General features: G+C 48.2%; 10 non-coding genes across 10 annotated transcripts; all 10 read left to right on the top strand.

Annotated features, from left to right (window-relative positions):
• The first annotated feature begins 2,136 nt into the window (after positions 1-2,136).
• Positions 2,137-2,210, top strand: trnai-aau (transfer RNA isoleucine (anticodon AAU)). The gene has a single exon. It is a non-coding gene; the product is annotated as a tRNA-Ile (tRNA).
• A 1,264-nt stretch (positions 2,211-3,474) lies between these two features.
• On the top strand, positions 3,475-3,556 carry trnas-aga (transfer RNA serine (anticodon AGA)). The gene has a single exon. It is a non-coding gene; the product is annotated as a tRNA-Ser (tRNA).
• A 213-nt stretch (positions 3,557-3,769) lies between these two features.
• On the top strand, positions 3,770-3,840 carry trnag-gcc (transfer RNA glycine (anticodon GCC)). The gene has a single exon. It is a non-coding gene; the product is annotated as a tRNA-Gly (tRNA).
• A 1,903-nt stretch (positions 3,841-5,743) lies between these two features.
• trnas-aga (transfer RNA serine (anticodon AGA)) lies at positions 5,744-5,825 on the top strand. The gene has a single exon. It is a non-coding gene; the product is annotated as a tRNA-Ser (tRNA).
• An 843-nt stretch (positions 5,826-6,668) lies between these two features.
• Positions 6,669-6,742, top strand: trnai-aau (transfer RNA isoleucine (anticodon AAU)). The gene has a single exon. It is a non-coding gene; the product is annotated as a tRNA-Ile (tRNA).
• A 1,270-nt stretch (positions 6,743-8,012) lies between these two features.
• On the top strand, positions 8,013-8,094 carry trnas-aga (transfer RNA serine (anticodon AGA)). Its single transcript has one exon. It is a non-coding gene; the product is annotated as a tRNA-Ser (tRNA).
• Positions 8,095-8,307: 213 nt separating this feature from the next.
• On the top strand, positions 8,308-8,378 carry trnag-gcc (transfer RNA glycine (anticodon GCC)). Its single transcript has one exon. It is a non-coding gene; the product is annotated as a tRNA-Gly (tRNA).
• A 559-nt stretch (positions 8,379-8,937) lies between these two features.
• trnai-aau (transfer RNA isoleucine (anticodon AAU)) lies at positions 8,938-9,011 on the top strand. The gene has a single exon. It is a non-coding gene; the product is annotated as a tRNA-Ile (tRNA).
• A 1,270-nt stretch (positions 9,012-10,281) lies between these two features.
• trnas-aga (transfer RNA serine (anticodon AGA)) lies at positions 10,282-10,363 on the top strand. The gene has a single exon. It is a non-coding gene; the product is annotated as a tRNA-Ser (tRNA).
• Positions 10,364-11,206: 843 nt separating this feature from the next.
• trnai-aau (transfer RNA isoleucine (anticodon AAU)) lies at positions 11,207-11,280 on the top strand. Its single transcript has one exon. It is a non-coding gene; the product is annotated as a tRNA-Ile (tRNA).
• Positions 11,281-11,792: the final 512 nt, after the last annotated feature.

Consider the following 11,792-nt stretch of genomic DNA (forward strand, 5'->3'; position numbering starts at 1 on the left):
TCATGCAACGCTGCCACATAGTGCCGACAGACAAGAGTGTTGCGGGAGAAGAGAAAAGTGTTTGAAGATTTAAGAGTGTCTTAGGTGGAGCCAAAATCAAGTGTCACAAATACAAGTGGGAGGATTTCCAATGTTTAATATGGTAAAAATAAGCGGAAGTTATCTGCCGGTCCGGCACAGTCTGCCATGCTTTTGTCATATACTGTAAAGTGGTGTCGAACTGGGTGTCGAACTGGAGCCTCACCATTTGCATATGTGAGGCTCCAGTTATACGTCGAGTGTCACATTAAATGACAAAAATGAAGAGAGTTAAAGCAGCTGGAGAGGTTTTCTTACAACTTTTGAGCTGACACAGTTTTGGAAAATGTTTCCTTCACGCTGCACTGTACAACATAGGCAGCCAAGAGTCTCCAAAACAAAACAGAATTGACAGATAGGAGAAAATTCCCACTCGTCCTGAAGTTCCCAAAATCCAGCACTGAGCGTAAACAAAGTGTCTAAGTAGCGTGGGAATGCTAACCCTAACCCTAGCTGGAGTTTGAGCAATCCAGCACTGAGCGTAAAAAGATGAGTCAAAGTAACGTCTAATCGGATTAGTTTCCTTAGAGCTGGTTCAGAGTCTGCTCAAGAGTTTACCTTTCACACATGCGCAAAGAAGAATGTTGGGGGTGCACGCTTCAAGGCGCCTTACAGCTGTAGGGAGTGATTCGAGACGATTCGTGGCGTGTGCTCGTTCCCATATACCGTACGCCCCGGGGTGCAGTGCTAGGATGATGTACAATACCGCTTGGGCACGTAACGGCGTTATACGCAAGGTTTTCATTTGTTCGTTTTGTTTTGCTCTGCTTTGCTTTGTTTTGCTTTCCATCGCGTTGGTAAGAGCGTAAATAAAAAGGCGATTCCTGCGTCTACCACTAATGTAAGAGCTATTTCAAGTGCGACGTGGTGCGGCTTTTCAAATGCTTGTGGGCATTTCTCTGTTGTTGATTCTTTTTTTGTGTGTAACAAAGTGGCATTTTCATGTCCGGACGGGGAGACTTTATCATTCCGACATGAAGCCACCCTTAAGTCCTCTGAGGCGTGTCTGTCTGCAAGGCTTATATTTTGGAAATGTTTTTTTGAAACGGAGAACGACTTTGAAATAGGCTTCCGCCGGCGCCTCGCGATCCAGGTAAGATTGTAGCAAGAACGCAGCGGCAGTGGGGCTTGCTGAAGTCGTGGCCGAGTGGTTAAGGCGATGGACTAGAAATCCATTGGGGTCTCCCCGCGCAGGTTCGAATCTTGCCGACTGCGTTATCCGCCTCCAGTCGGTGTGTTTCGGCGCAAGCAAAGAAGCGTGCCTCTTTGCTGTTCCTGGTGGTTTTAAAACGCCCAATCGCTTGTACCCGCTGCCTTGGAAATAAGTTCTTCAGCGTCCGCGAATGGCATTTTGCAGCTGGAAGCAGATGTCGACGCGTTTTGCACAGAGCACCAAAAAAGCGTCTTTTTTGAAAGCCCAAGCACTGAGCATTGGTGGTTCAGTGGTAGAATTCTCGCCTGCCACGCCGGAGGCTCGGGTTCGATTCCCGGCCAATGCAGTGGCTTTTGCAGCGAGCGGCTCCATCACTTGCATCCCCTTGCAACTCGCAACTCAAAAAACCCACTGAAGCTAAGCAGGTGTGAGCCAGGTCAGTACCCGGATGAGGGTGAGCTACAGGGGAAAACAAAGCTTCCAGCTGGAAGCGGTGTTAATGGTGCCAGCGGTGGGGCGCTCACCCTGAGGTCTGTGCGGGTCCCAATGCCCCAGTATAGTGACGGAGATGCTGTGTTGTAAAAGGGCGCTGTCTTTTGGATGAGACGTAAAACCGAGGTCACAGCGCTCTGTGGTCATTCAAAATGACCACCAAAACCTTTGACAAAAGCTCTTGGTAATTGATGGTCTTCAATAATGCTTCTCCTTTAGGTACATTTTAAATCAGCTGAAAAATGCTGTGAAATGGGGGGGCACTTCAGGCCAGTGTAGGATTTGGGTTACAAGAACCATGAAACTGCACGAGAAAGCCCGTACACTGAATTACACGGCTTTCTATTCAAAGGAGGACAAAAGAAATTCCCTGAGTTCGATTTTTTGCAGCACAGAGAGGAGCACTGTTGTGAGGCCGGTTAGCTCAGTTGGTTCGAGCGTGGTGCTAATAACGCCAAGGTCACGGGTTCGAGCCCCGTACTGGCCAGGTCCTTTTCTCCTCTCTTACCAAAGCTGTTAGGTTCCTTTCCGTGGTGAGAGGGGTTGTCATGCAACGCTGCCACATAGTGCCGACAGACAAGAGTGTTGCGGGAGAAGAGAAAAGTGTTTGAAGATTTAAGAGTGTCTTAGGTGGAGCCAAAATCAAGTGTCACAAATACAAGTGGGAGGATTTCCAATGTTTAATATGGTAAAAATAAGCGGAAGTTATCTGCCGGTCCGGCACAGTCTGCCATGCTTTTGTCATATACTGTAAAGTGGTGTCGAACTGGGTGTCGAACTGGAGCCTCACCATTTGCATATGTGAGGCTCCAGTTATACATCGAGTGTCACATTAAATGACAAAAATGAAGAGAGTTAAAGCAGCTGGAGAGGTTTTCTTACAACTTTTGAGCTGACACAGTTTTGGAAAATGTTTCCTTCACGCTGCACTGTACAACATAGGCAGCCAAGAGTCTCCAAAACAAAACAGAATTGACAGATAGGAGAAAATTCCCACTCATCCTGAAGTTCCCAAAATCCAGCACTGAGCGTAAACAAAGTGTCTAAGTAGCGTGGGAATGCTAACCCTAACCCTAGCTGGAGTTTGAGCAATCCAGCACTGAGCGTAAAAAGATGAGTCAAAGTAACGTCTAATCGGATTAGTTTCCTTAGAGCTGGTTCAGAGTTTGTTCAACAGTTTACCTTTCACACATGCGCAAAGAAGAATGTTGGGGGTGCACGCTTCAAGGCGCCTTACAGCTGTAGGGAGTGATTCGAGACGATTCGTGGCGTGTGCTCGTTCCCATATACCGTACGCCCCGGGGTGCAGTGCTAAGATGATGTACAATACCGCTTGGGCACGTAACGGCGTTATACGCAAGGTTTTCGTTTGTTCGTTTTGTTTTGCTCTGCTTTGCTTTGTTTTGCTTTCCATCGCGTTGGTAAGAGCGTAAATAAAAAGGCGATTCCTGCGTCTACCACTAATGTAAGAGCTATTTCAAGTGCGACGTGGTGCGGCTTTTCAAATGCTTGTGGGCATTTCTCTGTTGTTGATTCTTTTTTTGTGTGTAACAAAGTGGCATTTTCATGTCCGGACGGGGAGACTTTATCATTCCGACATGAAGCCACCCTTAAGTCCTCTGAGGCGTGTCTGTCTGCAAGGCTTGTATTTTGGAAATGTTTTTTTGAAACGGAAAACGACTTTGAAATAGGCTTCCGCCGGCGCCTCGCGATCCAGGTAAGATTGTAGCAAGAACGCAGCGGGGCTTGCTGTAGTCGTGGCCGAGTGGTTAAGGCGATGGACTAGAAATCCATTGGGGTCTCCCCGCGCAGGTTCGAATCCTGCCGACTACGTTATCCGCCTCCAGTCGGTGTGTTTCGGCGCAAGCAAAGAAGCGCGCCTCTTTGCTGTTCCTGGTGGTTTTAAAACGCCCAATTGCTTGTACCCGCTGCCTTGGAAATAAGTTCTTCAGCGTCCGCGAATGGCATTTTGCAGCTGGAAGCAGATGTCGACGCGTTTTGCACAGAGCACCAAAAAAGCGTCTTTTTTGAAGGCCCTGGCACTGAGCATTGGTGGTTCAGTGGTAGAATTCTCGCCTGCCACGCGGGAGGCTCGGGTTCGATTCCCGGCCAATGCAGTGGCTTTTGCAGCAAGCGGCTCCATCACTTGCATCCCCTTGCAACTCGCAACTCAAAAAACCCACTGAAGCTAAGCAGGTGTGAGCCAGGTCAGTACCCGGATGAGGGTGAGCTACAGGGAAAAACAAAGCTTCCAGCTGGAAGCGGTGTTAATGGTGCCAGCAGTGGGGCGCTCACCCTGAGGTCTGTGCGGGTCCCAATGCCCCAGTATAGTGACGGAGATGCTGTGTTGTAAAAGGGCGCTGTCTTTTGGATGAGATGTAAAACCGAGGTCACAGCGCTCTGTGGTCATTCAAAATGACCACCAAAACCTTTGACAAAAGCTCTTGGTAATTGATGGTCTTCAATAATGCTTCTCCTTTAGGTACATTTTAAATCAGCTGAAAAATGCTGTGAAATGGGGGGGCACTTCAGGCCAGTGTAGGATTTGGGTTACAAGAACCATGAAACTGCACGAGAAAGCCCGTACACTGAATTACACGGCTTTCTATTCAAAGGAGGACAAAAGAAATTCCATGAGTTCGATTTTTTGCAGCACAGAGAGGAGCACTGTTGTGAGGCCGGTTAGCTCAGTTGATTCGAGCGTGGTGCTAATAACGCCAAGGTCACGGGTTCGAGCCCCGTACTGGCCAGGTCCTTTCCTCCTCTCTTACCAAAGCTGTTAGGTTCCTTTCCGTGGTGTGAGGGGTTGTCATGCAACGCTGCCACATAGTGCCGACAGACAAGAGTGTTGCGGGAGAAGAGAAAAGTGTTTGAAGATTTAAGAGTGTCTTAGGTGGAGCCAAAATCAAGTGTCACAAATACAAGTGGGAGGATTTCCGATGTTTAATATGGTAAAAATAAGCGGAAGTTATCTGCCGGTCCGGCACAGTCTGCCATGCTTTTGTCATATACTGTAAAGTGGTGTCAAACTGGGTGTCGAGCTGGAGCCTCACCATTTGCATATGTGAGGCTCCAGTTATACATCGAGTGTCACATTAAATGACAAAAATGAAGAGAGTTAAAGCAGCTGGAGAGGTTTTCTTACAACTTTTGAGCTGACACAGTTTTGGAAAATGTTTCCTTCACGCTGCACTGTACAACATAGGCAGCCAAGAGTCTCCAAAACAAAACAGAATTGACAGATAGGAGAAAATTCCCACTCATCCTGAAGTTCCCAAAATCCAGCACTGAGCGTAAACAAAGTGTCTAAGTAGCGTGGGAATGCTAACCCTAACCCTAGCTGGAGTTTGAGCAATCCAGCACTGAGCGTAAAAAGATGAGTCAAAGTAACGTCTAATCGGATTAGTTTCCTTAGAGCTGGTTCAGAGTCTGCTCAAGAGTTTACCTTTCACACATGCGCAAAGAAGAATGTTGGGGGTGCACGCTTCAAGGCGCCTTACAGCTGTAGGGAGTGATTCGAGACGATTCGTGGCGTGTGCTCGTTCCCATATACCGTACGCCCCGGGTTGCAGTGCTAGGATGATGTACAATACCGCTTGGGCACATAACGGCGTTATACGCAAGGTTTTCGTTTGTTCGTTTTGTTTTGCTCTGCTTTGCTTTGTTTTGCTTTCCATCGCGTTGGTAAGAGCGTAAATAAAAAGGCGATTCCTGCGTCTACCACTAATGTAAGAGCTATTTCAAGTGCGACGTGGTGCGGCTTTTCAAATGCTTGTGGGCATTTCTCTGTTGTTGATTCTTTTTTTGTGTGTAACAAAGTGGCATTTTCATGTCCGGACGGGGAGACTTTATCATTCCGACATGAAGCCACCCTTAAGTCCTCTGAGGCGTGTCTGTCTGCAAGGCTTGTATTTTGGAAATGTTTTTTTGAAACGGAGAACGACTTTGAAATAGGCTTCCGCCGGCGCCTCGCGATCCAGGTAAGATTGTAGCAAGAACGCAGCGGCAGTGGGGCTTGCTGTAGTCGTGGCCGAGTGGTTAAGGCGATGGACTAGAAATCCATTGGGGTCTCCCCGTGCAGGTTCGAATCCTGCCGACTACGTTATCCGCCTCCAGTCGGTGTGTTTCGGCGCAAGCAAAGAAGCGTGCCTCTTTGCTGTTGCTGGTGGTTTTAAAACGCCCAATCGCTTGTACCCGCTGCCTTGGAAATAAGTTCTTCAGCGTCCGCGAATGGCATTTTGCAGCTGGAAGCAGATGTCGACGCGTTTTGCACAGAGCACCAAAAAAGCGTCTTTTTTGAAGGCCCAGGCACTGAGCATTGGTGGTTCAGTGGTAGAATTCTCGCCTGCCACGCGGGAGGCTCGGGTCCGATTCCCGGCCAATGCAGTGGCTTTTGCAGCGAGCAGCTCCATCACTTGCATCCCCTTGCAACTCACAACTCAAAAAACCCACTGAAGCTAAGCAGGTGTGAGCCAGGTCAGTACCCGGATGAGGGTGAGCTACAGGGGAAAACAAAGCTTCCAGCTGGAAGCGGTGTTAATGGTGCCGGCGGTGGGGCGCTCACCCTGAGGTCTGTGCGGGTCCCAATGCCCCAGTATAGTGACGGAGATGCTGTGTTGTAAAAGGGCGCTGTCTTTTGGATGAGATGTAAAACCGAGGTCACAGCGCTCTGTGGTCATTCAAAATGACCACCAAAACCTTTGACAAAAGCTCTTGGTAATTGATGGTCTTCAATAATGCTTCTCCTTTAGGTACATTTTAAATCAGCTGAAAAATGCTGTGAAATGGGGGGGCACTTCAGGCCAGTGTAGGATTTGGGTTACAAGAACCATGAAACTGCACGAGAAAGCCCGTACACTGAATTACACGGCTTTCTATTCAAAGGAGGACAAAAGAAATTCCCTGAGTTCGATTTTTTGCAGCACAGAGAGGAGCGCTGTTGTGAGGCCGGTTAGCTCAGTTGGTTCGAGCGTGGTGCTAATGACGCCAAGGTCACGGGTTCGAGCCCCGTACTGGCCAGGTCCTTTTCTCCTCTCTTACCAAAGCTGTTAGGTTCCTTTCCGTGGTGAGAGGGGTTGTCATGCAACGCTGCCACATAGTGCAGACAGACAAGAGTGTTGCGGGAGAAGAGAAAAGTGTTTGAAGATTTAAGAGTGTCTTAGGTGGAGCCAAAATCAAGTGTCACAAATACAAGTGGGAGGATTTCCAATGTTTAATATGGTAAAAATAAGCGGAAGTTATCTGCCGGTCCGGCACAGTCTGCCATGCTTTTGTCATATACTGTAAAGTGGTGTCGAACTGGGTGTCGAACTGGAGCCTCACCATTTGCATATGTGAGGCTCCAGTTATACATTGAGTGTCACATTAAATGACAAAAATGAAGAGAGTTAAAGCAGCTGGAGAGGTTTTCTTACAACTTTTGAGCTGACACAGTTTTGGAAAATGTTTCCTTCACGCTGCACTGTACAACATAGGCAGCCAAGAGTCTCCAAAACAAAACAGAATTGACAGATAGGAGAAAATTCCCACTCGTCCTGAAGTTCCCAAAATCCAGCACTGAGCGTAAACAAAGTGTCTAAGTAGCGTGGGAATGCTAACCCTAACCCTAGCTGGAGTTTGAGCAATCCAGCACTGAGCGTAAAAAGATGAGTCAAAGTAACGTCTAATCGGATTAGTTTCCTTAGAGCTGGTTCAGAGTCTGCTCAAGAGTTTACCTTTCACACATGCGCAAAGAAGAATGTTGGGGGTGCACGCTTCAAGGCGCCTTACAGCTGTAGGGAGTGATTCGAGACGATTCGTGGCGTGTGCTCGTTCCCATATACCGTACGCCCCGGGGTGCAGTGCTAGGATGATGTACAATACCGCTTGGGCACGTAACGGCGTTATACACAAGGTTTTCGTTTGTTCGTTTTGTTTTGCTCTGCTTTGCTTTGTTTTGCTTTCCATCGCGTTGGTAAGAGCGTAAATAAAAAGGCGATTCCTGCGTCTACCACTAATGTAAGAGCTATTTCAAGTGCGACGTGGTGCGGCTTTTCAAATGCTTGTGGGCATTTCTCTGTTGTTGATTCTTTTTTTGTGTGTAACAAAGTGGCATTTTCATGTCCGGACGGGGAGACTTTATCATTCCGACATGAAGCCACCCTTAAATCCTCTGAGGCGTGTCTGTCTGCAAGGCTTGTATTTTGGAAATGTTTGTTTGAAACGGAGAACGACTTTGAAATAGGCTTCCGCCGGCGCCTCGCGATCCAGGTAAGATTGTAGCAAGAACGCAGCGGCAGTGGGGCTTGCTGTAGTCGTGGCCGAGTGGTTAAGGCGATGGACTAGAAATCCATTGGGGTCTCCCCGCGCAGGTTCGAATCCTGCCGACTACGTTATCCGCCTCCAGTCGGTGTGTTTCGGCGCAAGCAAAGAAGCGCGCCTCTTTGCTGTTCCTGGTGGTTTTAAAACGCCCAATCGCTTGTACCCGCTGCCTTGGAAATAAGTTCTTCAGCGTCCGCGAATGGCATTTTGCAGCTGGAAGCAGATGTCGACGCGTTTTGCACAGAGCACCAAAAAAGCGTCTTTTTTGAAGGCCCAGGCACTGAGCATTGGTGGTTCAGTGGTAGAATTCTCGCCTGCCACGCGGGAGGCTCGGGTTCGATTCCCGGCCAATGCAGTGGCTTTTGCAGCGAGCGGCTCCATCACTTGCATCCCCTTGCAACTCGCAACTCAAAAAACCCACTGAAGCTAAGCAGGTGTGAGCCAGGTCAGTACCCGGATGAGGGTGAGCTACAGGGAAAAACAAAGCTTCCAGCTGGAAGCGGTGTTAATGGTGCCGGCGGTGGGGCGCTCACCCTGAGGTCTGTGCGGGTCCCAATGCCCCAGTATAGTGACGGAGATGCTGTGTTGTAAAAGGGCGCTGTCTTTTGGATGAGATGTAAAACCGAGGTCACAGCGCTCTGTGGTCATTCAAAATGACCACCAAAACCTTTGACAAAAGCTCTTGGTAATTGATGGTCTTCAATAATGCTTCTCCTTTAGGTACATTTTAAATCAGCTGAAAAATGCTGTGAAATGGGGGGGCACTTCAGGCCAGTGTAGGATTTGGGTTACAAGAACCATGAAACTGCACGAGAAAGCCCGTACACTGAATTACACGGCTTTCTATTCAAAGGAGGACAAAAGAAATTCCCTGAGTTCGATTTTTTGCAGCACAGAGAGGAGCCCTGTTGTGAGGCCGGTTAGCTCAGTTGGTTCGAGCGTGGTGCTAATGACGCCAAGGTCACGGGTTCGAGCCCCGTACTGGCCAGGTCCTTTTCTCCTCTCTTACCAAAGCTGTTAGGTTCCTTTCCGTGGTGAGAGGGGTTGTCATGCAACGCTGCCACATAGTGCCGACAGACAAGAGTGTTGCGGGAGAAGAGAAAAGTGTTTGAAGATTTAAGAGTGTCTTAGGTGGAGCCAAAATCAAGTGTCACAAATACAAGTGGGAGGATTTCCAATGTTTAATATGGTAAAAATAAGCGGAAGTTATCTGCCGGTCCGGCACAGTCTGCCATGCTTTTGTCATATACTGTAAAGTGGTGTCAAACTGGGTGTCGAACTGGAGCCTCACCATTTGCATATGTGAGGCTCCAGTTATACATCGAGTGTCACATTAAATGACAAAAATGAAGAGAGTTAAAGCAGCTGGAGAGGTTTTCTTACAACTTTTGAGCTGACACAGTTTTGGAAAATGTTTCCTTCACGCTGCACTGTACAACATAGGCAGCCAAGAGTCTCCAAAACAAAACAGAATTGACAGATAGGAGAAAATTCCCACTCATCCTGAAGTTCCCAAAATCCAGCACTGAGCGTAAACAAAGTGTCTAAGTAGCGTGGGAATGCTAACCCTAACCCTAGCTGGAGTTTGAGCAATCCAGCACTGAGCGTAAAAAGATGAGTCAAAGTAACGTCTAATCGGATTAGTTTCCTTAGAGCTGGTTCAGAGTCTGCTCAAGAGTTTACCTTTCACACATGCGCAAAGAAGAATGTTGGGGGTGCACGCTTCAAGGCGCCTTACAGCTGTAGGGAGTGATTCGAGACGATTCGTGGCGTGTGCTCGTTCCCATATACCGTACGCCCCGGGATGCAGTGCTAGGATGATGTACAATACCGCTTGGGCACGTAACGGCGTTATACGCAAGGTTTTCGTTTGTTCGTTTTGTTTTGCTCTGCTTTGCTTTGTTTTGCTTTCCATCGCGTTGGTAAGAGCGTAAATAAAAAGGCGATTCCTGTGTCTACCACTAATGTAAGAGCTATTTCAAGTGCGACGTGGTGCGGCTTTTCAAATGCTTGTGGGCATTTCTCTGTTGTTGATTCTTTTTTTGTGTGTAACAAAGTGGAATTTTCATGTCCGGACGGGGAGACTTTATCATTCCGACATGAAGCCACCCTTAAGTCCTCTGAGGCGTGTCTGTCTGCAAGGCTTGTATTTTGGAAATGTTTGTTTGAAACGGAGAACGACTTTGAAATAGGCTTCCGCCGGCGCCTCGCGATCCAGGTAAGATTGTAGCAAGAACGCAGCGGCAGTGGGGCTTGCTGTAGTCGTGGCCGAGTGGTTAAGGCGATGGACTAGAAATCCATTGGGGTCTCCCCGCGCAGGTTCGAATCCTGCCGACTACGTTATCCGCCTCCAGTCGGTGTGTTTCGGCGCAAGCAAAGAAGCGCGCCTCTTTGCTGTTCCTGGTGGTTTTAAAACGCCCAATCGCTTGTACCCGCTGCCTTGGAAATAAGTTCTTCAGCGTCCGCGAATGGCATTTTGCAGCTGGAAGCAGATGTCGACGCGTTTTGCACAGAGCACCAAAAAAGCGTCTTTTTTGAAGGCCCAGGCACCGAGCATTGGTGGTTCAGTGGTAGAATTCTCGCCTGCCACGTGGGAGGCTCGGGTTCGATTCCTGGCCAATGCAGTGGCTTTTGCTGCGAGCGGCTCCATCACTTGCATCCCCTTGCAACTCGCAACTCAAAAAACCCACTGAAGCTAAGCAGGTGTGAGCCAGGTCAGTACCCGGATGAGGGTGAGCTACAGGGAAAAACAAAGCTTCCAGCTGGAAGCGGTGTTAATGGTGCCGGCGGTGGGGCGCTCACCCTGAGGTCTGTGTGGGTCCCAATGCCCCAGTATAGTGACGGAGATGCTGTGTTGTAAAAGGGCGCTGTCTTTTGGATGAGATGTAAAACCGAGGTCACAGCGCTCTGTGGTCATTCAAAATGACCACCAAAACCTTTGACAAAAGCTCTTGGTAATTGATGGTCTTCAATAATGCTTCTCCTTTAGGTACATTTGAAATCAGCTGAAAAATGCTGTGAAATGGGGGGGCACTTCAGGCCAGTGTAGGATTTGGGTTACAAGAACCATGAAACTGCACGAGAAAGCCCGTACACTGAATTACACGGCTTTCTATTCAAAGGAGGACAAAAGAAATTCCCTGAGTTCGATTTTTTGCAGCACAGAGAGGAGCGCTGTTGTGAGGCCGGTTAGCTCAGTTGGTTCGAGCGTGGTACTAATAACGCCAAGGTCACGGGTTCGAGCCCCGTACTGGCCAGGTCCTTTTCTCCTCTCTTACCAAAGCTGTTAGGTTCCTTTCCGTGGTGAGAGGGGTTGTCATGCAACGCTGCCACATAGTGCCGACAGACAAGAGTGTTGCGGGAGAAGAGAAAAGTGTTTGAAGATTTAAGAGTGTCTTAGGTGGAGCCAAAATCAAGTGTCACAAATACAAGTGGGAGGATTTCCAATGTTTAATATGGTAAAAATAAGCGGAAGTTATCTGCCGGTCCGGCACAGTCTGCCATGCTTTTGTCATATACTGTAAAGTGGTGTCGAACTGGGTGTCGAACTGGAGCCTCACCATTTGCATATGTGAGGCTCCAGTTATACGTCGAGTGTCACATTAAATGACAAAAATGAAGAGAGTTAAAGCAGCTGGAGAGGTTTTCTTACAACTTTTGAGCTGACACAGTTTTGGAAAATGTTTCCTTCACGCTGCACTGTACAACATAGGCAGCCAAGAGTCTCCAAAACAAAACAGAATTGACAGATAGGAGAAAATTCCCACTC

Source organism: Lepisosteus oculatus, unplaced genomic scaffold (genome assembly GCF_040954835.1).
Source record: "Lepisosteus oculatus isolate fLepOcu1 unplaced genomic scaffold, fLepOcu1.hap2 HAP2_SCAFFOLD_137, whole genome shotgun sequence".
Lineage (NCBI taxonomy): Eukaryota > Metazoa > Chordata > Actinopteri > Semionotiformes > Lepisosteidae > Lepisosteus > Lepisosteus oculatus.